This window comes from Lygodium microphyllum, chromosome 13, assembly GCF_053477565.2.
Source record: "Lygodium microphyllum isolate KBCC chromosome 13, Lygodium_microphyllum_v1.1.10, whole genome shotgun sequence".
NCBI classification, from domain to species: domain Eukaryota; kingdom Viridiplantae; phylum Streptophyta; class Polypodiopsida; order Schizaeales; family Lygodiaceae; genus Lygodium; species Lygodium microphyllum.
This window is the reverse complement of record NC_141147.1, coordinates 145381150-145407887: the sequence shown is the minus strand read 5'-3', so window position 1 is coordinate 145407887 and position 26738 is coordinate 145381150.

Sequence of the window (26738 nt, the reverse complement as noted above, 5' to 3'; positions counted from 1 at the left end):
CATCATTTTATCTTTGAAATACAATGAGTTCCGCCCGTAGGCTTGTCCATAATCCGCCCAAAGGCTATCCAATAATCCCCAGCGATCACTATTCCAAGCTTCCGCCCGTAAACTAGTATGCGGGCCTCGAGATCCAATCCCGAGTCACGTTAGCCTCTTGTGCAGGACCCGGAAGGCAAGGGATTTACGGCCACAGCCCCCCCTGGCACCCAAGCGTCCTCTTGCTCCAAGTAGAGCTCAACGGAGAGACCTCTCGCGGCGGGTTCGGTCCACGTTCCCGGCGCGGTCAACAACCCCCTTGGTTAGGGTTAGGTAGGCAGTCGGGGGTAACTGAAAACTGCCTCTTCCTTCAGGTCTTTAACCTGAAGTATAGGTATTCATTTAATTTGTAATTCATAATTCAAACAGAACTCTAAAATCTCTAGCAAGCACAAACATTTCCATTAATCAACTGTGTTGTTTGGCAAACTGCTAAGGAAGTGTTCTTTCCTTTTGAGTGTATCAGCACTCGTTCCCAAAGTGTCTTGTAAATTGGCAAGATCCTTTACATTCCGGTGTAGGGCGTACCTTATTAACCCAACTTGGTCAACCCTAAATTTCCTTAGATATGCTAGTTTCTGGTTTACAACTTTCCTTATTTAGAAGGATATAAAAAAATACGTCCTTTTGCAAGATAACTTGCGTAGGGATCTGCCATCCTTGTTGACGGTTTTTAACCTTTCTCCTTGTGAATCAATCACAAGACTAAATGATTGCGTACTTGCTGCGCAAGTCCTGCGATCGAATAATCCGTTTTAGATCCTTTAAGCGACGTATGTCGGGCCTAGGGTTTCTTTTTAAGAATCTCGGGGACAACCCTAGTTCTTTATCTTTACGATTTTTTTTTTGACCTACAATAAGGAAAGTAGTCAAGTGCTTAGGGTATGAATATTTCTTTGGTCTTTAAATCATTTCAAGGCATATTTTTCTCTTCAGCATGGTATTTCAATGTTTAGATTGGTTTGGTTATCTTTTGGAACGTAATATTAATCGCCTTGTCATGGTTTTGCTATCCTTGTGACAATTTACTTTTCAGTCAAAACAATTCAATTTAATCTTCCTTTTTCCTTGCAGATGAACTCACGCCAAATAACAATCATTTCCCTTGCTAAGATGTGCAATTAGCAATGATAACTTCCTAGTAATTTGAGCAACGAAAGAAACCGTTCATGAATTTAATCATTTACAATGATTCGTTGCGAAAAGGAATAAGACTAATGGTGCAATATATAATTTCTATACATTTAGGATTTAACTGAAATATACTACTATAGTAAATAGTTAATCTTGCTCGTAATTTATAATGCATGATGCTATTCGAAGGAAACTAAGTTCTATACATTATCATTCATTCAAATGAGCTAAACTTCTTCATTACAAATAACTCGGACAAATATATCCTATCCCTAACAATTTCTCTTTGCATGATTGACTTAAAACCGAATTAAAGCCAAGAAGAAAAACCTGGTTTTGGGGTGAGATATCCACATGGATACCGGGAGAAGCACCTCCCGCAGCTACTCCTTGGACTTTCTTAGGAGGCATCACAGTTGTAGTCCTTCGAACGTGGAAGCAGCTTTACACTCCTTTTCAGAATTCCACCGTCACTCCCTTGCACCATTCATCGAAAATAGTTTTTGGAAGGCTCCCTCCTTGAAGTCGGGAATCCGAAAGGATGTTTCAGAATCTTTTACGACTAAGACCCATTGAAGCCATGGGGAAGGCTCAATGGCCTTTTAATGACTCGTTCAAACAAGGAATGAAAAGGGATGGAAAAGACACAAGGTGCGGGAGAGAACTCTAAGGGAATATAGTAACCATAAAGCTTATAAGTAAGGTCGAAAGACCCTTAGGTCAACTTGGAGGAAAGGGTTCTCAATACACCACAAGGGGAGGGTTAGAGAAGGTTTAAAAACGGGGGGGGAAAAAAAAGGGGTGATTTCAATATCCACGCAAAAAGGAGGTCTAAGGGTTTATAGAACACGGAGGGGGTGGGTTCCAAGGCTCAAGAGGAAGGGGGACTTATAGGGGTTACCACCAGGGAGAAAAAGGGTTTTTAAGGCCTACGAGAAAGGCTTCATGGGTAAAACATGGGGGTTGTAACACCCATCAGAAAAGGGGGGTTTAGACACGGGGGGGAAAGGTTTCAAAGCCCATAACAAAGGGCATAGAGGTTAAATCATGGGGGCATATGGAAGGGTTTTGAAAAGGCACGAGAAGGGGGGTGAAAGGGCCTTAGGAGGATTAAAATCAGGGGGGGGGGGGGGTTAATAAAGCTAGGGGGAAAGGAGGCTTAAAAATCTCCTTTATAGAAGCTTCTAGAATCTTCCACGTTGTGGGGGGGAGGGGGCAATTAACAGATGGGCGCAGCAGCTCTACGTATGTGATAGGCAACAACCTCCCTTCGTTCTCCTTGTTCACTTTCTTGTTGACGGCACCGGCAATCCTCACTTCCACCTTTGTCTTCACGACAGCAGCGCAGGGTATATTTTGGTAGCACTCACTCCTCTCTACCTCCCGTCAACTGCATCCTCCGTAGTCTCTCCCTACTCACGGCGTTCTCCCCTTGCTCTCACAGTAGCGGACGATGTCAGGTTTTTTTTTTGGGCAACGTCACCATTTTTGCCGTCCTCCTCTTCCCTAGCGGCAGCAACGCAGGGTTTAAATATGGGAGGGGAGGGGGATCCTCCCTCTCCTTCGTGTCAGCATGCATGGCACTACTTCCTATGAGCTCCCATCGAGGAGCTTCCGACTCCTTTCTATTCCCCTCCCCTTCCAACACAATAGTCGACTGGGGAGGGGAATATATATATTTTTTTGCATTTATCCATTTGATATTTTACATTCTCTCCCCCTTAGAAGAATCGAGATGTCCTCATCTCGAGATAAACTAGGGATACTGATGGTTGAGAGTGCCTTCATCTACCCAGGTGGCATCCTCTTCGGAATAATCTTTCCACTGGACGAGGCATTCTCTCAAGGTTCTAGATCTTAACTGTCTCTCCCTAACATCTAAGATCCTATCTGGCCTTAGTTCAAGGACTCCTTGACTAGGCATTACAATTTGTTGGTCATCAAGTACATGATTAGGGTTGGGTACATATTTTTTTCAATAGGTTGATATGGAATACATTGTGAACCTTTAGGTTCTCAGGGAGTTGCAATCTATAAGCATTGGGTCCTAGGCATTTGAGGATTTTGTACGACCCACAATACCTTGGACTTAGCTTCTTGCACTCTCCTAGGGATAGAGAACTCTTTTTAGGGCGTACACGAATGAAGACCATGTCTCCTTCTTCGAAGACTCTTTCTTGATGTTTCAAATCTACGTATGCCTTTTGTCTATCCTTGGCCGCCTGTATGTCTTGTCTTATTGACTTTATTTGATCATCCATGTCTTCCAAAATTTGTCTTGACGCTTCAACCCTTAGGGTTGGATCAGAAAAGTTTAGGGGACTTCGACAATCATGACCATACAATGCTTGGAAAGGAGTCATCAAAATGCTCTGTTGGTAAGAAGCATTGTAGGCAAATTCAACTAATGGCAAGTATTGAATCCACCTCTTCGGCTCTCGACAGTAGTATGCCCTAAGCATATCTTCGATGATTTGATTTACTTGCTCTGTTTAGCCATCCGTTTGGGGATGGTAGGTGGTGCTAAAACAGAGTTGAGTCCCAATAGCTCCAAAGATAGCTCTCCAGAAGTGTAACGTGAAAAGAGAATCATGATCACTAATGATTCTTCTGGGTAAACCATGTAGCTTGAATATCTCCTTGATAAACAATCTTGCAATGTCTGAGGCTTTATAGTTTTTCTTTACTGGAATAAGGTGTGCAACCTTAGTAAGCATGTCAACTACAACCATAATGGAATTGTATCCTCCTTGGACTTGGGCTAGGCCCACAACAAAATCCATACTAATGAATTCCCATTTCATTTGGGGAATGTCAAGCGGTTGCAGTTTCCTTGGCATCATGACATGTTCGGCTTTGATACGTTGGCAAGACAAACACTCAGTGACATATTTGAGAACGTCACCTTTAAGCCTCTCCCAATGATAGCTCTTCCTAACTGCATTAAGAGTCTTAGCATAGCCAGGATGTCCTGCGAAAGGAGAGTCATGAGCTTCCCATAATATCTTCTGCTTAAGTGACCGGCTTGCTGGTATACACAGCCTTGTTCTGTAGTAGACAAGTCCATTATCAATGGAAAATTCCTGATACTTAGCTTCCAACTTCTGATTCTGCTCCTTGGTAGATATTTCCTTTATCATTGTTTGGTAGGTCAAATCATGGCATGCTTCCTCTCTAGCTAGTTCAAGTATAGGGTTGTTTGGCATAGATACTTTTGTAGCCAGAGATCTGGTCGTTGATGGATTCTGCAAGATTAGGGAATTTAGGAATGCCTTGCGACTGAGTGCATCGGCAACTACATTCTCCTTCCCTGGTCGGTACTTGATTTCAAAATCATATTCCTTCAATACTTCAATCCACCGACGTTGCCTCATGTTGAGCTCATTCTAGGTAAAAATCCATCTGAGACTCTTATGATCAGTTACTAGAGTAAACTTGTTACCCAACAGGTAGTGTCTCCAAAGCTTTAGAGCATGGATGATAGCTAGTAATTCCAGATCATGCGTGGCATAATTCTTTTCATGACTCTTCAATTTCCTTGAAGAGTATGCTACTAGATGACCTTCCTGCATAAGTTCACACCCCAAGGCAAGAATGCTAGCATCACTTACTACCTCGAACTCCTTATTGAGGTCAGGAAGTTTTAGAATAGGTGCTGATACCAAACGTTGCTTCAATTTGTCGAAGCTATTTTGTTCGGAAGTTGACCATGTAATGGAAGTCTGCTTCTTTAATAAGTTTGTAAGAGGTGTTGTAATCAAAGCATAGTTTTTTATGAAGACCCTATACCATCCTGTCAATCCAAGAAAGCTATGTATCTCTTTGACGGATACTGGTATTGGCCATTCAAGCACATCTCTGGGTCTACTGACATTCCTTCTGATGATACTATGAATCCCAGATATTCAATCTGACGCTTGAAGAATGCACACTTCTTCATTTTTGCATACAGCTTATGTGATCTCATTGTCTCAAGGACAATCCGAAGTTGAGGTTCATGATCTTCTTCCTGTTTAGAATAGACTAAAGTGTCATCGAAAAAGACAAGCATGAAATCATCAAGATATGGCCTAAAAATATCCTGCATTAATCTATTGAAGGTGGCAGGTGCATTTGTAAGCCCGAATGACATAACCAGGAACTCAAAGTGCCCATATCTTGTATTGAAGGCCGTCTTTGGAATATCTTCTTCCTTGATCCTTATCTGATAGTAACCTGACCTGAGATCAATCTTGGAGAATATCTTTGCACCTTGAAGACGATCAAGAAGCTCATCTATTCTAGGAATAGGATACTTTTTCTTGACTGTAGATTGATTCAACCCTCAGTAATCAATACATAGTCGAAGTGTCCCATCTTTCTTTTTCTGGAATAGTACTGGAGCTCCCCACGGCGAATTGCTAGGCTGGATGTAACCCTAATCTAACAGTTGCTTGAGTTGTTCCTTCAACTCAATTGCTTCTGGTATGGACATTCTATAAGGTCTCTTTGCAATTGGTGCAGCTCTAGGCACTAGCCTAATATCATGATCTACTTCTCTTTGAGGCAGAAGTTCAGTCAATTCCTCAGGGAATACATCAGCATATTCCTTTAGCCAAGAAGGTCCCTCATGAGACTCTTGCTTTTGATCTAACTTGTTGAGTTTGATCAGGTAAATGGGTAATCCTTTTCTGACTCCTTTTATGATCCGAGATACTTTGGCCCATTGGATTCTTGGCACTCCTGCTTCACCTTGAGTTGTGACAAATTCCCTTTCAGAGTTTCGAAAGGAAACTTGACCCTTTCCACAGTGAATGTGGGCGTCGTTGGGTTTAAGCCAATCCATCCCGAGTATACACTCATGGATACCTAAATTCATGACTCTGAATTTGACTGAAGTCTTCTTTCCTCCCAGAAAGAATTCCACCTTAGCAGAGTATACACTCATGGATACCTAAATTCATGACTCTGAATTTGACTAAAGTCTTCTTTTCTCCCAGAAAGAATTCCACCTTAGCAGTTTGCCTGGTACAAGTTACCTCACGACCATTTGCCAATTCCACAAGCAGGGTAGGTGCTTCTACTGTGGTTATTCCTAAACTTTTTGCACATGCTGGTGAGATAAAGGAATGTGTGCTGCCACAATCAATCAAGGTTTTGAAACCTTTACCTTGATAGTCCGACGGTGTCTGAATCATCGAGAACTGGCGATTCGGCCCTTTCTTGTGTAAAGCGGCATGGACTGTCACTTTTTCGAATTCAGCTTCCATAGTCGGATCTTCCTCTTCCTCTTCTTCGCATCTTTGCCTATTGGCAATGCAAGCGGTTCTTCCTCTTCCATGGGTAACGGCTTCTTGACCGCGGCCTACTCCTTGGAAAGGCGTTTGACGATGTCCTCTATTGAGCTTGGGACATTGCCTCTTTAAGTGACCGGGTTCGTTGCAGTGGAAACAACGGAGGTTTCAGCCATTACTTTGAGTAGGAACAAAGTTGTTGACGTTATTTGTCCTTGCTTTCTTTCTTTGTCCCTGATTATGACCTTGAACTCTCTTCATTTGAGGTCTGAATGCTCCTCTGTTCGGGTCACTATAAGACCAAGTTTTGTTACCCCTTGGTCTAGCTTGCACCTCTTGAATTATAGGCACTGCTCGAATGAGTGCATCCTGAAGATCTGATGGATGCATAGATTCGAGATGGGTATTTACTGGTGGATTTAAGCCCGCACAAAATTTGGACACCTGCTGCATCATGTCCATCTGTGGCGCATACTTTAAAAGTGAGACGAATTTAGAGTAGTATGCGTCGAGAGTGAGTCCTAGCTGTTTTAGCTCGTAGAACTCATTCATTTTCTGCGTACGATATGCAGGTGGTAAGTATCTTCCCTACATGGCTTTCCTCAGCTTCTCCCAGGTAGCGGACCCCTTTGAAATTCCTTGATCCCTGCACCATTACTTCCACCAAAGTCTAGCTTCGCTAGTGAGCTTTGACTTGGCAAGCATGACCTTGGTAGGTGTAGTACCAGCTGCTTCGAAGTAATCCTCCATGGATTCAATCCAAATTTCAGCATCAGCCTGGACGAATCTACCTCTCCCGTCAAACTCGGGTGGCTTTATTTGGTTGAGGAGGAACTTCTTCTCCTGGGTCACAGCAGTACTTGATGTAGGAGGCGAATTTGGAACCTGTACCTGGGGTCGTGCCTGGATAAAGGTTTTCTTAACGTTATTATATGATAATCGACGTTAGCTTATCTTTCATTTTTAGTTTAGCTATCTCGTAAACAATGTAGCTACTTATCTTTTTTAACAACTCTTATGCACAGCCAGATATTGATAAAAAGAAGTCTTTATTTGTATTTACATGGGCATAAAACACAATATTAGTGAGTTTGGGAATCTCCCAATTCCCATTTTTTGAGTACTAAAAAGGTGGCACCTGGATAACATGCTTATAACTTTCTCAAAACCATATGATGTGACCTATCATTGGAAAGCGCTTGAAAAATGGAATCTATTGAGCTATAGAGCGCTTGATTTGGAGTTATAGTGTTCAAGTTACGATAAATCCAAAGATTTGACCACGTATCCCAAACTTATGGGAAATTCCCATATTCCCCAATATGGTGTTATATTAGCCTTTTTGAATACAACGTTTCATGTGATGATAAGCTAATCGTTACATTCAGTTTGGGGAGAACAACGTTGTATTGCATTTGTCTACAGGAATTGTGTAATAGTAGGGTTTTGGGTCGTGGATCTTTAGGAATTGATAATTCATTGGAAGTTCACGATACCCTTTCCGTTGGAATCCATACTTCTCATGGCGGCCCAACACTTTAATCTTGTCGGCTGGGATTACACGGGTTACTTCCTCATATACATATGAGTTCATCTCAACCCTCCGACCTTGAATATGTAAAGTCGAATTTACGTGAGCTTCAACAAAAATGAATAGATTCACGATTTTCAAGTCTTCCAACCACTTGATCCTCTTTAGGTTGGTCTGTAGATAAGCAAACCGGTGGCCAGCTATATAGTAGATTCCTGAAGACCTCGTCCATCTTCGTTCTATGTATAAAGGTGATGGATTATAAATCTGCTCCAGGATGTCCATCATCCCAATTCTTTGTCTGTAAAGCGGAGAATGCATTCTAGTCATAAACATGACCCGAAATACCAAAAACTTGTTCCACGCTTCATAATTCTGCAAGACAGCATTGAAGGTAATGAAATGTTTGGACAACAACAATTTCTTTAATTCAATTTATTGAGATCTTATAAAAACAATTATGTTGTTGGTCGGCTCTGATACCAACTGTAACGTGTCCCCTAAGTATCATCCAGGACACGTATTAGCAGTCCATCGGAAAGGATGTCTAGAAAGCTCCACCCGGAACTCCCATGGAATGTTACGGGATTTGCGATCTAGGTCTTCCTATGTCTGCCACGTAGCGGAAGTATCCTGGCTGTTCCCACTTAGGATCGATCGGAATTAGGGTTTTCTTGACTGGTCATTAACTAACAGCAACTAGCGTCAGACCCGAGCGAACTACTTTACGCAGAAACACCAGGTTCGAAGTGGATTTACGTTGCACTTGATTCAAGGAGAATGGGAAACGAGAGGGATGCAAAGCTCAACCTCTTTGCCATAAGGCATAGTCCCGTTCCGTTCCCCTAAAACAGCGTAAATCCGGTAAGACATAACTCTAGGTTAATTGCTTCCGTTATTCATTTTCTTTGACGCTTATCCTGTTGTTCTTTGAGAAAAGTTCCCGGCTAACCGGGACCACCCAACTGTAGGACCGATCCATGACCCATCCTCCGCACTTTCCTAGGTTTGTTTTAGTTATGTAATCACCTAAGACATTAGTTTGACATATAACAACCAACTTCTTTAATTAATCCGTTAAACACTGGTTCCTTCACGTAATCTTATCACGTGACAAAGAAAAACAATATCAATCAATTTCTTTATTAACATTTCATCATTTTATCTTTGAAATACAATGAGTCCCGCCCGTAGGCTTGTCCATAATCCGCCCGAAGGCTATCCAGTAATCCGCAGGGATCACTATTCCAAGCTTCCGCCCGTAAACTAGTATGCGGGCCTCAAGATCCAATCCCGAGTCATGTTAGCCTCTTGTGCAGGACCCAGAAGGCGAGGGATTTACGGCCAGAGCCCCCCCTGGCATCGAAGGGTCCTCCTGCTCCAAGTAGAGCTCAACGGAGAGACCTCTCGCGGCGGGTTCGGTCCACGTTCCCGGCGCGGTCAACAACCCCCTTGGTTAGGATTAGGCAGTCAATCGGGGGTAACTGAAAACTACCTCTTCCTTCAGGTCTTTAACCTGAAGTATAGGTATTCATTTAGTTTGTAATTCATAATTCAAACAGAGCTCTAAAATCTATAGCAAGCACAAACATTTCCATTAATCAACCGTGTTGTTTGGCAAACTGCTAAGGAAGTGTTCTTTCCTTTTGAGTGTATCAGCACTCGTTCCCAAAGTGTCTTGTAAATTGGCAAGATCCTTTACATTGCGGTGTAGGGCATACCTTATTAACCCACCTTGGTCAACCCTAAAGTTCCTTAGATATGCTAGTTTCCGATTTACAACTTTCCTTATTTAGAAGGATATCAAAAAATACGTCCTTTTGCAAGATAACTTGCGTAGGGATCTGCCATTCTTGTTGAGGGTTTTTACCCTTTCTCCTGGTGAATCAATCACAAGACTAAATGATTTCGTACTTGCTGCGCAAGTCCTGCGATCGAATAATCCGTTTTAGATCCTTTAAGATGACGTATGTCGGGCCTAGGGTTTCTTTTTAAGAATCTCGGGGACAACCCTAGTTCTTTATCTTTACGATTTTTTTTTAAATCCTACAATAAGGAAAGTAGTCAAGTGCTTAGGGTGTGAATATTTCTTTGGTCTTTAAATCATTTCAAGGCATATTTTTCTCTTCAGCATGGTATTTCTATGTTTAGATTGGTTTGGTTATCTTCTGGAACGTAATATTAATCGCCTTGTCACGATTTTGCTATCCTTGTGACAATTTACTTTTCAGTCAAAACAATTCAATTTAATCTTCCTTTTTCCTTGCAGATGAACTCACGCCAAATAACAATCATTTCCCTTGCTAAGATGTGCAATTATCAATGATAACTTCCTAGTAATTTGAGCAATGAAAGAAACCTTTCATGAATTTAATCATTTACAATGATTCGTTGTGAAAAGGAATAAGACTAATGGTGCAATATATAATTTCTATACCTTTAGGATTTAACTGAAATATACTACTATAGTAAATAGTTAATCTTGCTCGTAATTTATAATGCATGATGCTATTCGAAGGAAACTAAGTTCTATACATTATCATTCATTCGAATAAGCTAGACTTCTTCATTAGAAATAACTCTGACAAATATATCCTATCCCTAACAATTTCTCTTTGCATGATTGACTTAGAACCGAATTAAAGCCAAGAAGAAAAACTTGGTTTTGGGGTGAGATATCCACATGGATACTGGGAGATGCACCTCCCGCAGCTACTCCTTGGACTTTCTTAGGAGGCATCACAGTTGTAGTCCTTCGAACGTGGAAGTATCTTTACACTCCTTTTCAGAATTCCACCGTCGCTCCCTTGCACCGGCCGTCGAAAGTAGTTTTTGGAAGGCTCCCTCCTTGAAGTCGGGAATCCGAAAGGATGTTTCAGAATCTTTTACGACTAAGACCCATTGAAGCCATGGGGAAAGCTTAATGGCCTTTTAATGACTCGTTCAAACGAGGAATGAAAAGGGATGGAAAAGACACAAGGTGCGGGAGAGAACTCTAAGGGAATATAGTAACCATAAAGGTTATAAGTAAGGTCAAAAGACCCTTAGGTCAACTTGGAGAAAAGGGTTCTCAATATGCCACAAGGGGAGGGTTAGAGAAGGTTTAAACACGGGGGGGGAAAGGGGTGATTCCAATATCCACGCAAAAAGGGGGTCTAAGGGTTTATAGAACACGGAGGGGGTGGGTTCCAAGGCTCAAGAGGAAGGGAGCTTATAGGGGTTACCACTAGGGAGAAAAACGGTTTTTAAGGCCTACGGGAAAGGCTTCATGGGTAAAAGATGGGGGTTCTAACACCCATCAGAAAAGGGGGGTTTAGACACAGGGGGGGGGAAAGGTTTCAAAGCCCATAACAATGGGCAGAAAGGTTAAATCATGGGGGGATATGGAAGGGTTTTGAAAAGGCACGAGAAGGGGGGTGATAGGGCATTAGGAGGATTAAAACCGATTGGGGGGGGGGGGGGTAATAAAGCTAGGGGAAAGGGGGCTTAAAAAGCTCCTTTATAGAAGCTTCTAGGATCTTCCACGTTGGGGGGGGGGGGGGGGGAGGGGGGTGATTAACAAATGGGCACGGCAGCTCTACGTATGTGACAGGCAGCAACCTCCCTTCGTCCTCCTTGTTCACTTTCTTGTTGGCGGCACCGACAATCCTCACTTCCACCTTCGTCCTCACGATAGCAGCGCAGGGTATTTTTTTGGTAGCACTCACTCCTCTCTACCTCCCGTCGACTACATCCTCCGTAGTCTCTCCCAGCTCACGGCGTTCTCCCCTTGCTCTCACGGTAGCGGACGATGTCAGGTTTTTTTTTTTGGGCAACGTCACCATTTTTGCCGTCCTCCTCCTCCCTAGCGGCAGCAACGCAGGGTTTAAATAGGGGAGGGGAGGGGGATCCTCCCTCTCCTTCGTGTCAGCATGCATGGCACTACTCCCTGTGAGCTCCCACCGAGGAGCTTCCGACTCCTTTCTATTCCCCTCCCCTTCCAGCGCAACACTCGGTTGGGGAGGGGAATAAATAAAAACAATTTTGCATTTATCCATTTGATATTTTACAGATAAGGACAATCAAGAGCAATATGACCTCTCTCCCTACAATTAAAGCATTCGAAGTTTTCCCATCTATTTCTTGGGGGTCCTCTAAATCTAGGTTGCATTTGAGGTTGCCTTTCTTGCAATAGGTTCATATTCAAATTTGGATTTACCAACTGTTCCTACACTTTACTAATCACACCATCATCAAGTTTCCTATGTCCTTGTTGAGTCCCATTCTTCGCTCTTTCAAATGTCCCATGAAGATTCACAGCTTGTCCTGCATTCTTGCAACAGTGTCAACCTTATTAGGCTATAAAAACACATGTACAACAATACCACTTGATTGATCTGACCTCAATTGTATTTTTTGTTGCTTTTCTTTGGCTATTTTGGCTGCATCTTTATATGTATCAAGGTCTTTGATCAAAATCTTTTCTCTAATTTCAGGTTTGAGCAAACATTTTTCAAGAACATCATTGGAGATTTGTAATATTCCTGCTGAAAAATATTACATACATGTGTGAAGTCTCAAGCAAAAGACAATGTCGGCATTGTAGTTACAAACGGTTCGGTCATTAAACAATACACTCTCCATGGCCAATCAAGGCTAGGGACTAGGAAACCACATATGCTTGTGTGAACCTCCTCTTGGGAGGAGGTCAAGATGAAAATGATTAACTTTTGGCAAATTTTTTTAAAATTATTCTTTTTTTTCCCCCCAATCGAAGGCCGTGCTGGAGGGAAGGGCGGTTGATTCAGCACCATGCTGGATGCCATGGGGGGTGAATGCCCATGCAAATGGCCACGTGGGGGGAGGGAGGTCCCCCTCCCTTTAGAGCTATAAAAACCCCCCTGTGGGGGGGGGGAGGGGGAAAGAAAGGGGAGAGTGAAGGAGGAGCCAAAACACCGCCATCGAGAGAGGGAATAGAGCTAATGCAGCTCTGGTGCACTATGAGGAGGGAAAGTTTGCACAGAAGGTCTGCTAGTTTTGCCGATGTAGGCTAAAGGAGATCGTGAAGAGGAGGGAATGCCGACACTGCCATCAGACCACCATCTGCCACCTCCGATCTTTGTCCACGTGGGGCTTTCCACGACCCCAGAAGCTTCCTGGAAGCTTCTTGGGAAGCTTCCAAGGTCCCTTAGGAAGCCCCCCTTCCTGTGGGCTTGCTTAAGCCCTCGCCTAGTGGTTTTTCTACCCCCCACCAGGATTTAATCACCCCATTCCCGTGGTCCATTTCAATTCATTTCCCATGGTCCGTTTAAAACCCTCCTTTCGTGGTTTTTCATAAACCCTTCCCAAGCAATCTTTGAGCCTCCTTTCCCCCCTTTTAGCATTTCACAAAGCCCATTGAAAACTCCCTTCCTTGGGCTTTCATAGGCCTTATCAAAAGAGTTTTACCCCCGGGTTTTTCAAGCACCCCTTTTCCCCTTGCATTCCCTTTTAAATCCCACCATAGCCCGGTTTTTTTAAAAACCCTTCCCGCACAAGCCTTTTAAAACCATTATATCCTTTTTCGTGAAACCCTATTATATCCAGGATTTCCAAATCCCCTTTCCCTTACATTTCCCAATGTCATTTTTGACGGTTGTAAACTCCTAATCATGAAATCCCTACTTCGAGGAGGAAGCCTATAAAGCCTTCTAAGACCCGATTCCGAAAGCCGGTGGAATTGGTCAAGGAAGTTGAATCACAAAAGGAAGTTTCGCATGCGAAGGAGATGGGCCAAGAACATAAGTCTGCGGCGGCCAAGGCGAGAAGGTCGAAATCTTGATGGCTCCTAAGAAGGCACAAGGCGCAACCGTAGGAGGATCATCTCCTAGCATCCATGTGGACATTTCACCACAAGTCCAGGTTTTCATCCTAATTTTGATTTACGTTATAATATTTCAATTATGCATGATTCATTTACAAAAATTAGGATGCACTTTTTGATTGAAATACTTTGGATAAATTAAAGGAAATAGCTTACAATCAAAGAATCGGTCATTTGTATTTTTTTCAAATAAACGAATAGAAAAAAGAGCATAAGATCTTTATGCATTCCTAGCAAGTAGTTTTTTTAGGCATTGCAAAATCACGAAATTAGATCAACTAATGATCATCTTTACAAAGTAGAGTTTATTGTTGTACACATCTCTTTCTCGCAATGATTCGTTAAAGAAAGTTGCTAATAATCTGTAGGAATTTGCAAGGCGTGGAAATGGTTCTTAAGCTGCGTGAAGTAGATTAAACTCTAGTCAATTGGCTTAAATCTCAATCAAACTACGTAAATAGTTACGAAAGGTTGTGTAATGCTCATTCAACATACGAATATCTCATTTAGAAAAGAAGTTAGAAAAAGGTTGCATGGTTCACATAAAACCCTAACGCTTAATAGCATGAATCTTGAATGCATGTTCTAGAGGAATCAATAGAAGTTATGCCATGACTTAGCATATGCTTTGATTTTAACCAGAAAAGTAGGGTTTGTAAATGTACTCATACGTAGGCAATGAATCATGTGGTTACAAAAATGGTATCGTAAATATCTTCAAGAATAGACAAGTAAATTGGTTTAACCTAAACACCTGAACCGCGAGGGAGTGGTTCAAGAATGGTTAAAGCAATGCAACATATCCCAAGTGCTAACTGGGATTTAGCACGTTGAGGACGTGACCTAATCTCTCTTATTACCAAAGCTGAAACTCTTATACCTAAAGACTTGCCCACATTTACGAAATGTAGGGAAATAGGACATACTTGCGAGAGACGATCTAGGGTTTTTACCCTAAGGGTCACTCGCTAAAAGGATGAAACTTGATTTGAATTTGGAACCTTAGGATCGACAATATCGGCCTAGTACAATCAGGAACAGATTGTTATGAAGACACCCTAACCATGTTTCCTATCTAATCATGATACTGTGATTAGAAGACATCGTTGATGGGTAAAATAGTCCCATGGATTAGATGCGACACTCATGCAACAAGTTGCAGAGTCGCATGATCTTGTGAATTGATCACAAGGGAATGGCCAACTTCCTCGGAATGAGATTGGCAGATTCTTACACAAGTTTATCTTGCAAGAGGATGAATAATTGTCTTGATAAAGTACCTTTCTTGGGTAAAGTGACCAAGATATGGGGATTAGATATTTACTTGGAAGCAAAAGACCAATCAGTAAATTGGAATAACATATTTACTGCTAATAGAACTTAAGGTATTGGTTAAGTTGGGTTAATAGGGTATGGCCCTAACCCAAGGATATAAGGGGTAACAAACAAACCCTTGGGAATCTTGCCAAGTTGTAATTGATCCCGGATTGAATGTTGAATGCATTCGGAAAGAAGGATTCACTCCTTAGTAGTTGGCCAAAAATAATGACCAATGGTAATGATTGTGCTTGTAACAGTTTAAAGAGCACTGTTTTGCTTTGTTTGCTCAAAGAATTAAAGGATGAAAAGATATCTAATGCTTTAGGTTGAAGGCCTGAAGGGAGAGGCAACTTTAGTTACCCCCGGCAGCTTGCCTAACCCTAATCAAGGGGGTTGTTAACCGCAGCGGGAAGGTGGACTTAACTCGTCGTGAGAGATCTCTCCGTTGAGCCCTACTTGGAGCAGGAGGATGCTTGGGTGCTAGGGGTGGCTCTGGCCGTAAATCGCTCGCCTTTCGGGCCCTACACACGAGGCCAACGTGACTCGGGATTGGATCTTGAGGCCCACATACTAGTTTACGGGCGAAATCTTGGATTAGTAATCCTTGTGGATTGCTGGATAGCCTTCGGGCGGATTATGAATAAGCCTACGGGCAGGATTTTGTAAATGTATTCCAAAGATAAATATGATAAGCTGTTGAAAAGGAACTTGTTTGACATTTCTTTTCTATGTCAAGTGCTATGATTACATGAAGGAACCGGTGCCTAACGGGCTAATTAAGGAAGTTGATTGATGCATGTCCAACTAAATGTGGTAGGTAATTAGATAACTAAAACAACTTCAGGAAAGTGTGGTGGATGTGGCCATGGATCTGTTCTACGGATGGGTGGTCCCGGTTGGCCAAGAACTTTTCTCAATCATGATGGACAACAAGAAGATTATTTCAAAGGACACGAACAACAAGGACGCTAACCTAGAGTCTAAGTTACAATAATCGTGATTTACATTGTTTTAGGGGAATGGAATGGGAATATGCCTTATGGCATAGAGGTTGAGTCTTGCATCCCTCTCGTTTCCCATTCTCCTTGAACCAAGAGCAGCGTAAATCGGCTTTGGCCCTGGCATTTCTGCATAAAGTAGTTCGCCCGATGCTAGTTGCTGTTTAGAAAATAATCTTTAGGGAAAACCCTGATTCAAGTAGGTCCTAAGTGGGAATGGCCAGAATACTTCCGCTATGTGGCAGACGCAGAAAGTCCTAGATTGCAAACCTCGTGACATTCCATGGGAGTGCGCGGGAGCTTTCTAGACATCCTTTCCGATGGACTGCTAAGACTTGTCCTGAAGAGAACATGTGGACATGTTGCAGTTGGTATCAGAGTGAACCAATGAAGGATTTGTTTTGAAGAAATCTTAATATGAACAAGTAAAGAAAATGTTGCTGTTCCGAACATTTCCTTACCTTCGATGTAGTCTTGTAGAATTATGAAGCATGGAACAAGTTCTTAGTGTTCTGAGTAATGTTTATGACTACGCTGCATTCCCCGGATTATCAAGAAAGGGTTGAGATTATGAACATCCTAGATCGTATCTATAATCCATCGCCTTTGTACATGAAACGAATATGGACAGGTGCCTCAGAAATCTACTATATAGCTGCCCACCGGTTTGCATACCTTCAAACCAACCTAAAGAGAATCAAGCGGTTGGAAGACCTGAAGATTGTGAAGTTGTTCATTTTTGTGGAGGCTCACTAAACTCAACTTTACATATTCGAGGTCTAAGGGTTGAGCTGAACTCATATGTATATGAGGAAGTGACCCGTGTAATCCCCACCACAGGATCAAGGTGTTTGGACACTATGAGAAGAATGTTTTGCAAAGGAAAGGATACCTTGATCTTCCAATGACTTACCAATTCATGAAGATCCATGACCCAAAACCATACTATTATCCAATTCCCATAGATAAATGTAATACAACATTATTCTCCCCAAACTAAATGTAAACAGTTGCTATATCATCTCTGGAAATGCTATACTCCAAAAGGGCTATGCCCATATGAATGCAATAAGACTTCTTTTTATCAATGTCTATTTTGTCGATGAGAATTGATAAAAAGTTAAGTGACTAGGATTCTTGGTTGATAGCTGAATTGGGTATGAAATATAAATCATAACAATTAACGAGTAATAACGTTAAGAAACCTTTATCTAGGCACAACCCCAAGTACAGATTCCCAGTTCGCCCCCTATATCAAGTACTGCTGTAATCCACGAGAAGAAGTTTCTTCTCCAGCAAATTAAGCCGCCTGAATATGACGGGAAAGGCAGGTCCATCCAAGAGAATGCTAAAATTTGGATTGAATTCATGGAGGATTCCTTTGAAGCAGTCGGTACTCCACCTGCCAACCATGCTATGCTCACCAAGCTAAAACTCACCGGTGAAGCCAAGCTTTGGTGGAAACAATGGTGCAGAGATCAAGGGATCGCGGAAGGATCTGTTACGTGGGAGAAGCTGAAGAAATCTATGCAAGGAAGATACTTACCACCTGCATATCACACGCTGAAAATGAATGAGTTCTACGAGCTAAAACATCTGGGACTCACTCTTGACGCATACTACTCTAAATTCGTCTCACTTCTTAAGTATGTGCCATAGATGGACATGACACAGCAGGTGTCAAAATTTTGTGCTAGTTTAAATCCACCAGTGAATACCTGTCTCGAATCTATGCGCCCATCAGATCTACAGGACACACTCATTTGAGCTGCGCCTATAATTCAGGAGGTGCAGACTAGACCAAGAGGTAACAAAACTTGGTCTTATAATGAATCGAACAGAGGAGCATATAGGCCTCAAATGAAGAGAGTTCAAGGTCAGAATCCAGGACAAAGAAAGAAAGCAATGACTAAGAATGCCAACAGCTTTGTCCCTACCCAAAGCAATGGCCAAAACTTCCATTGTTTCCACTGCAACAAGCCAGGACATTGTAAGAGGCAATGTCCCAAGCTTGAAGGAGGACATTGCCAAGCACCTTTCCAAGGAACTAGCCGTGACCAGGGAGCCACTACTCGAGGCAGAGGAAGAACTGCCTATGTTGCCAACAGGAAAATGTGCAAAGAAGAAGATCCGACCATGAAAGCAAAGTTTGAAAGGGCAACAGTCCATGCCGCTCTACACAAGAAAGGCCCGAATCACCAGTTCTCTGTGATTCAGACACCGTCGGACTATCAAGGTAAAGGTTTCAAGACCTTGATTGATTGTGGCACTGCACATTTCTTTATCCCACCAGCTTGTGCAAAAAGATTAGGAATAGACACAGTAGAAGCACCTATCTTGCTTGTGGAATTGGCAAATGATCGTAAGGTCACTTGTACAAGGCAAACTGCTAAGGTGGAATTCTTTCTGGGAGGAAAGACGACTTCGGTCAAATTTAGAGTCATGAACTTAGGTATCCATGAGTGTCTACTCGGAATGGATTGGCTAAAACCTAATGATGCCCACATTCATTGTGGAAAGGGCCAAAATTCCTTTCGAAACTCTGAAGGGGAATTGGTCACAACTCAAGTGAAGCTGGGAAGCCAAAAATTCAATTGGCCAAAGCATCTCAGATTATAAAGGGATTCAGAAAAGGACTACCTGTCTACTTGATTAAGCTCAACAAGTTAGATAAAAAAGTAGGAATCTAGTGAAGTGTCAAGATTGTGGGAGAGAAGGAAGGAGTCTCGCTTGAAGCTTTCTTGCTTGCACAATGGGGGAAGACACACAAGGGTGGAGGCTGAAAACAGTTTTCCTCTTCTTAGTTGTGTAAGCCAAAAGAACTCAAGTACAAAGAAATAGAAGAACCCTATATATGGGTCTCAAACCAAACTCAACTAACTAAGGTGGTATACTAACTGAGCCACGAACTAGAGTAGATAAGGATAGCTATCATGTAGCTATTATTCATGGGCGGTGTACCAACCGCGTCTGCAACTGACAAGTCGGTGACATAAATATACAACGGTCACCCTGGCGTATCACGAGTGGAGCTCGATATCTCAACACTCCCCCTCGAGCTCAATCCCAATTCCTGCACACCAAGCAGGTCTCTGAACTTGCGCAGCTTCTCTGCGCCCAATGCCTTCGTGAATATGTCAGCTACCTGATCCTCTGTGCTGACATAAACTAGATCAATAAGACCTAGTAAAACCCTCTCTCGCACATAGTGATAATGCACCTCAATGTGCTTTGTTCTAGCATGATAGACTGGGTTATTTGCCAAGTGTATACTACTCATGTTGTCACAATAAATGACAACTGGCCCATCTGTAGACTGATGCATATCATAAAGTAGCTTATGCAACCAAGCTACCTCACATGCAGCCATTGCTGCACCCCTGTACTCAGCCTCTGTGCTCGACAAGGCAACTGTAGGCTGTTTCTTGCTGCTCCAAGTGACTGCAGCACTCCCAAAAGAGAATACATATCCACTGGTAGATCGTCTATCAGAAATACTACCAGCCCAATCAGCATCAGTGTATCCATGCAACTGTATCTGAACCCCAGTCTCATAAAATAGTCCATACTGCAATGTGGACTTCACATACCTAAGTATGCGTCTAGCCGCATCCAAATGTGGTTTCCTTGGAGCCTGCATAAACTGACTTACCAATCCAACAGCATAGCTCAAATCTGGCCTGGTAATAGTCATATAAATCAAACTTCCTACTATGCGTCTGTACATAGTAGGGTCTTCTAGAAGCTCACCTGCATCTGTGCTCAGCTTCACATTTTGCTCCAAAGGAACTGAAATAGGCTTACAGCCTGTCATCCCATATTTGGATAGCATGTCCAATCCATACTGCCTCTGGAAGAGCTGTATCCCACTTGGTGATCTAATCACCTCAATGCCCAAGAAATAACGCAGCTCTCCCAAATCCTTCATCTCAAACTTCTGCTTCAATAGCATTTTCACATGAAGGATATCTTCATCACTGTCACCTGTCATAATCAAATCATCAACATAAATGACAAGCAGCATAATACCTTTCTCTGTTTTTCTCACATAAAGTGAGAAATCTGCCTTGGAAATCTGAAAGCCAATAGTGACAAGATACTGACCTATCTTGTCAGACCATGCTCTAGGTGCTTGCTTCAAGCCATACAAGGCTTTCTTCAACCTGCAAACAAACTCAGGATGAACAGCATGCACATAACCTGGTGGCTGCTCCATATAGACCTCTTCTTGCAAATCACCATGCAAGAAGGCATTCTTTACATCCATCTGATGTAAAGACCATCCCTTTGATGCAGCCATAGCAATGACTGCTCTTACGGTTGCCATCCTTGCAACCGGACTAAATGTTTCTTCATAGTCAATGCCATATGTTTGTGCATACCCCTTGACTACTAATCTTGCCTTGTATCTGTTCACAGAACCATCAGCATTGTGCTTCACCTTATAAACCCACTTACAGCCAATTGCATTCTTACCTTTAGGCAAAGGTACTAACTCCCATGTAGCATTTGCTTCCAAGGCATCCATTTCTTCATCCATGGCTTTCTCCCATTTTTCTTTTCCCATGGCTTGCTCAAAAGATGTGGGTTCTGGTTCCTGTATCACTTTGACCATATATGCATAGTGAATGGCTGTAAATCCATCATATTTCAGCCTATCCACAGGATACCTAGCTCTTGTAGACCTGCGCAAAGTAGGTTCACTCCCAGGTGCTCTCAAAACATCCCTGGTCTTCCTTACTCCAGGTGTAACAATAGAAGGAATACCCAACTCATCATCAATGCTCTGTTCTGAGCCACTGGATTCACCATCCACATAAGAGTGACCTGCATTCACATCAAACATGGGCTGATCAACCTTCTCTTTTCCTTTTCGTGATACCTGCATACCACTATCTGCATTGCTTTGAGAAGATTCTCCTGATCTCAATCTGCCTGTCCATGGCGAAGAATGTGAACCACTGCTAGAGGACGCTCCAGGTCCACTAATATTTTGTGACTGCTGCTGTGAATTCTGTGTAGCATTACCATTTTGTGCATCTTCATCATCAATCACATTTACTGGTTTATACCAGCTACTCATCTCATCAAAAACAACATCTCTGCTCACTGTAAACTTATGAGTAGAAGGGTTATAGCATCTATACCCTTTTTGCTGCAGAGAGTAACCAATAAAGATGCACTTCTCAGCTTTTGGATCCAACTTGGATCTCAGCTCATCTGGCACATGTACATAGGCAATGCAACCAAAAATTTTCAAATGAGAAATATCTGGTTTCCTACCAGTATACCTCTCCTCTGGAGTCATTCCATGTATTGCTGCAGTGGGAGTCCTGTTCATTATGTAGACTGCTGTAGCAACTGCTTCAGCCCAATAAAAATTTGGCAAGTCTTTTTCATTGAGCATGGCACGAGATACCTCTCCAATATGCCTGTTTTTCCTTTCTGCAATTCCATTTTGTTGTGGGGTATAACTGCATGAATATTGCTGCTTTATGCCATGCTCCTGCAAGAACTTTGCAAACTCATTTGAGAGGTACTCTCCCCCTCCATCTGACCTTAGGCATTTTATCTGCAAGCCTGTTTCTTTTTCAACCATAGCTTTAAGAGTTTTGAAATGCCCAAAAACTTCACTTTTCTTTTTCATAAAATACACCCAAACTTTTCTGCTATAGTCATCAATAAAACTGACAAAATAATGACAGCCTCCAAGAGATGCAGCTTTAGTTGTCCACACATCAGAGTGAATTAATTCCAATGGCTTCTCACTCTCTTGAACATGTCTAGGAAATGGTTTCCTTGCCTGTTTTCCAAACTGACAGGCTTCACATACCTCATGCATTTCTGCAACCTTGAATTTGGGCAATCCTGCAACAATATTTTGGGCCTGCATTGATTTAAGTCGCTGTACATTAACATGACCAATGCGTTTATGCCAGATATCAATATCTGCAACTACACCGGTCCCATGTGCAAACATTGCTGCACTCAATTCAGACATGTCTGCATCCAATGTAAACATTCTGCCCTTCTTCTTTCCTTTTGCTATCAAGCGACCTTTATTTTTCATATCCTCAACAAAGCATCCATGAGGATTAAATCTGACCTGCAAGCCCTGTTCAACCATTTGACCAACTGAAACCAAATTCTTGGTGATATTCGGGACATGAAATACATCGGACAGGTATTTCTTTTTCCCACCCTGCATAGACAAGGGAATTTTTCCAATCTGCACAATAGGATGTGCAGTATCATCACCAGTCTCCACAAATCCTGGTTTTTCCATTTTCCTTGCATCCTCCATCCATTCTGCATGACCTGTCATGTGGTTTGATGCACCTGAGTCAACATACCATACATCATTGCTTTCTTCTGCACTTGTCATAGAATTGTTCATGTGCTGCACCATGAACAAATGCTCATTTCTGTCATCACCCTGTCTACTAGAAGATGCATAATTCCCTTGTTGCAGTTTTCCATTCATGATGTCATTCTGCTTTTTATAGCAGTCTTTAGCCATATGACCCATTTTACCACAGTAGTAGCATTCAACATTACTGTTTGCATTTTGGCCTCTTTGCCATCCACCACGACCTCTTTGGCTCCCCCTGCCTCTAGAGTTACCACGTCCTCCTCCATAGGACTGGTTTTCTTGAGTTTACTGCATATTCTGATTTCTGCCACGGCCTCCAAATCGGCCTCCTCTACCTCTGCCTCTACCTCTTCCAGCATTTGAGTAGAAGACAGCTTCTTTTGAAGTTCCTCCTGAAGAAGATGCACCACCATTTCTCTGTTCCTCAGAAATTAGAAGAGCAATCAACTCCTCAAAATCAGGAAATCTTTCACGAACTGAAATGGATGTCCGAAACTGTGCATAATCCTTTCCTAGACCATTCAAGGTCACGGAAACTAAATCATCATCTTCCACTGGCGACCCAATGGAAGCAAGTGCATCTGCAATCTTCTTCACCTTCATGTGGTAGTCGTTGATGCTCATACTTTCTCTTTGCACATTATGCAACTCTTGCTTGAGCTGCATTTTCCTGGCTTGCGTATTTGTGCTATACATTTTTGACAAAGTATCCCATGCCTCCTTTGGCGTACTTGCATCCTGAATATGCACAATCATAGAGTCTGAAATACTGATAGACAGCCAATACATAACTTTCCTGGCTCTCTCATGCCATGTTTTAAATGCCTGCATTTGTTGTTGATTGGGAACATCAGGAAGAACTGGTTCTTCTTCATTTCCTGCAACAAATTCCCAATATCCTTTTCCCATAAGGAAATTCGTCATTCTAAACTTCCATGCCTGGAAGTTGTTCTTGTCAAGCTTTTCAGTGACAATCTGTGAAAGAGAATCAGACGCCATTACAGAATACTGCAAGAAATTCTGTTACTGCAAAAAACACAGCTTCACCCTCACAAGGGCAAATCTGCAAAACTGGCGAAAGTGGTATTTGACCACACAGTCACTTCCTAGTGACGATTTTGCATAAACAGGAACCAAGGATGATTCTGAAACTCCCAATGTCTCTGCGCACAAGCATACGATGCAATTTCTACAGTAACTTTTCACCGACCTGTAGAACAGTGGTCGCACAGCATAAAACTGAGCCTTTTCTTGAGTGCGTGCAGAAAACTTCTGTCTGCAAAATAGGCCCCGAAATGGCCTCAAATCAAAAAAACAAGGTCGCCAAGGGCTAAAGCCCTCTCCCGCAGCATATACTGCCCTCTTGCTTCACCGCGAAGGGCGTCTCAACCTGAGACAATGCACTCCTGCAATTTCCGGCTGTGCTACCTGCAGAGATCTGCTCCCAAAATAGGAAATGAAAGCAACACTGCTCCTCTTACCAGACCACCGCGAGCTTGGCTTGCTTTCTTGAGCTCCTTACCACGAACAAGGCTCTGATACCATGTCAAGATTGTGGGAGAGAAGGAAGGAGTCTCGCTTGAAGCTTTCTTGCTTGCACAATGGGGGAAGACACACAAGGGTGGAGGCTGAAAACAGTTTTCCTCTTCTTAGTTGTGTAAGCCAAAAGAACTCAAGTACAAAGAAATAGAAGAACCCTATATATGGGTCTCAAACCAAACTCAACTAACTAAGGTGGTATACTAACTGAGCCACGAACTAGAGTAGATAAGGATAGCTATCATGTAGCTATTATTCATGGGCGGTGTACCAACCGCGTCTGCAACTGACAAGTCGGTGACATAAATATACAACGGTCACCCTGGCGTATCACGAGTGGAGCTCGATATCTCAACATGAAGGGCCTTCATGACTAAAGGAATACGCGGACGTATTTCTTGAAGAGTTAACAGAACTCCTGACTCAAAGAGAAGTAGATCATGAGATCAAGCTAGTGCCAGGAGATGCACCAATTGCAAAGAGACCCTATAGAATGTCCATCCCGGAAGCAATTTAGCTGAAGGAACAACTTAAGAAATTGCTAGATCAGGGCTACATCCATCCTAGCAGTTCACCATGGGGAGCTCCAATACTATTCCAGAAAAAGAAAGATGGAACGCTTCAACTATTATTGATTACAGAGGGCTAAATCAATCAACTGTCACAAATAAGTATCCTATTCCTAGAATAGATGAGCTTCTTGATCGTCTTCAGGGTGCGAAGATCTTTTCCAAGATTGATCTCACGTCTGGTTACTATTAGATAAGAATCAAGGAAGAAGATATCCCAAAGACAGCCTTCAACACAAGATATGGACACTTTGAGTTCCTAGTCATGTCATTCGGGCTCACGAATGCGCCTGCCACCTTCAACAGGTTAATGCAGGATATCTTTAGGCCATATCTTGATGACTTCATACTCGTCTTCTTCGATGACACTTTAGTCTATTCTTGGAGCCCCAAGAGGAACACCAAGGAAAAGGGAATTCTCTTGCAAGAAAATCTATCTTGTAATATCAACAAGCTTTTATTTCATTCTTTTGATAATCAAAACAAAGAAAACAACAATTCTTCACGTAGCATCATAGTATATTTCTCCCACAGATTTGATAGAATCAACCACATTCTTCAATATCTTCACAAAATCCATCAATAGAACAAAGAACACAAAGGAATACACCATCTTTGAATGGAAATCAATCACATAGTATTCATCTTCAATGTCTTCATAGTTCTCTTTCTCAATCTCTCATATATAATCATACTGTTTTGATAGATTTGACTATCTCTGACTCTCTCTCTCTCTCTCTCTCTCTCTCCATCAATAGTACATCATATCCTCACTATAATACTCTCATAATAACCCTCAATAATCCTTCTTAGGTCGTGGATGCACCTCCCAAGAGGTATGTTTGATATGAAGAGGCACCAGAGCCACTACAGTGTCTCTTCATAGCTCACCACTGTCACTTCACTCCAGTCTTTACTTGAGTCTTCAGCAGCTACTTCTTTGACTTCTTTTAGCTCTTTTGCACTTGTATTCACATCTTTCCAAGGCTAGAAAACTTTCCCAAGCTACACTCTCATCCAACATAACACATATAGAAGCATACAGAAGGTCTACAGAGGCTCACAGAAGCTCAATAAAGAGTTACATAAGGTCAACAGAAAGCATCAGAACCACATAACTCATACCAAAACCATTCCAAACCATAAAAAATCACTCAATAAGCTTTCAAACAATCTCAAACCCTATCAATCAATACTCCATCCTTCCATACAGAGAGAAAGCAGAACAAAACAGAAGCTCAACAGAAGCTATCAAGACCAAACAGATCATATCAGAACATCAACAGAACTTCACATCTCTACTAATAAACATCATGAGCTTAATAAAACCATTCCAACCTATCCAAAACACTCTCAAACCACTTCCAAACCAATCAATCATCTCATAAAATCAACCATTCAGCTCTCAAAAATAATAAAAATCAGCAAAAAAATAGGTCATTTCAACACTCAACATATCCCTACACTTAATAAGGAAGCGTCCTCGCGACCCAGGAAAAAGGAAATACAAGTTCATTCAAGAGCTCAACTTTGATTTCCAATAAATCTTCAAAAACAGTCCATTCAACCACAACCCTAACTTATAACCTGTATCTGATATAAAGAATACAACGAAATGAAAACACTTTATACATTAACACTTCTTATCAAACTGGAAATCACAACAAACTTATAAAGGATATAAGAGGTTTCTTCTTCTGCATCAGCATCTTCAACTATCCAACCAGCAACACCATCACCGCAATTCTCCAAAAATGTAGCTCACACGAAAGTAAATCGAATAGGAAACCACTACGATCTTATCACATAAATTAACCCATAACTCAAACACTACACACAAGACAACCATCTCAATGACTCCTCCAAAAAGAGAGATTTATCATTAAAAATCATCCACAATACATGGCAAAGGTATCAGTGAAGATGATCCCTTTTGAAGGCTTGGTGATCTCGAAAACGATCCATGGACAAGGATTCATCTACAAATATCTTGGGAGGATTCTGAAAAAACTACAAGTAGCACATCGTTTCTAGCAAGACAAGGTATCTGCTAGGCAAATAGAGGGCATGAAAGTACAAGACATCCAGTTTCTGGGAATCAATGCTCACATTGACATTCA